Raw genomic sequence first — 1,115 nt, forward strand, 5'->3', positions numbered from 1 at the left:
ACGGATAAGTCGACAATTTATGTAAAGTTGCTAGCTATTTTTTATTTGTTTTATACTTTTTTTGAAGTGCAAATATCCCTTTGGGTTTTGCGTAAGTGCCGTTTTCCTGCTGAACTACGCGCGTCGGAGTGTTGCACCAATTTTGTTATTACCATTTCGGAAATATTTAGGTTAGATATTCAGGTACCTATAGATCATTCTCAGAACTCTAATAAAAATGTGTAGTTATAAATTCTAACAAATAAACGCTGTCAAACAATATTTACTTAAAAAATAAACATTAAAATATATAACAATACCTGCAGTTGCACTCATAATATATTTTATAGGTATTTAAATAAATAGGTAGGTACTCTGTACAGTGTCAGCTCATGGTTAAGTCCATTCATTTGCAATGTGCCCCAAATCCCAACGCAACATACACACATAAAAATGTGTATCTGCATTTTAATACCTTGTATACAATTATTTTATTTTTAATTAAAAAATAATTTATTACTTTAAATAATTTGTTATTATCATTTATTATCAACATAGATTTACATACTGTATTTAAAATTGAGAACATAAAATTGAAAATAATAATCCATATTGAAAAAAAAAACGTATTATTAACATAGGCAAAGAACATTAATTAAATTAATTATAAATTATAATTTTGAATTGTTTTGTTTTTAAAAATTCTTGGATGATACAATTATACAAAAATATCATACTTTGATCTTTGGTTTAAAAATTTAATGATTTCTTCTTCAACAAACAGCTTAAAACTATTTAAAATATCCTGATATTCTATTGATTTATCGGAAATCTAAGTTTGGTATTCAAAATTTAAATTTTCAGATATCTCGCTTACACTTAATTAATATAATTAAGTATAATATTCAACTTTTTTCCTCCACGACAAATTTCGACTGATAATCCCAACACCGTTGGTTTTATGATGATTGTTATAAATTACAATAAACGTACAATAGAAATGAACAGTAAATGATGTACCTAATCGCGTCATTTCGAGATTTTGACACGTCACGATTCGCATTGTGTAGGTAAATTGTGTAAAAGCATCAATCGTAAATAGTAATTGACAATTCTATAATATGTAACACACATGG

Source organism: Acyrthosiphon pisum, chromosome A1, assembly GCF_005508785.2.
Source record: "Acyrthosiphon pisum isolate AL4f chromosome A1, pea_aphid_22Mar2018_4r6ur, whole genome shotgun sequence".
In the NCBI taxonomy this organism is placed as follows: Eukaryota; Metazoa; Arthropoda; class Insecta; order Hemiptera; family Aphididae; genus Acyrthosiphon; species Acyrthosiphon pisum.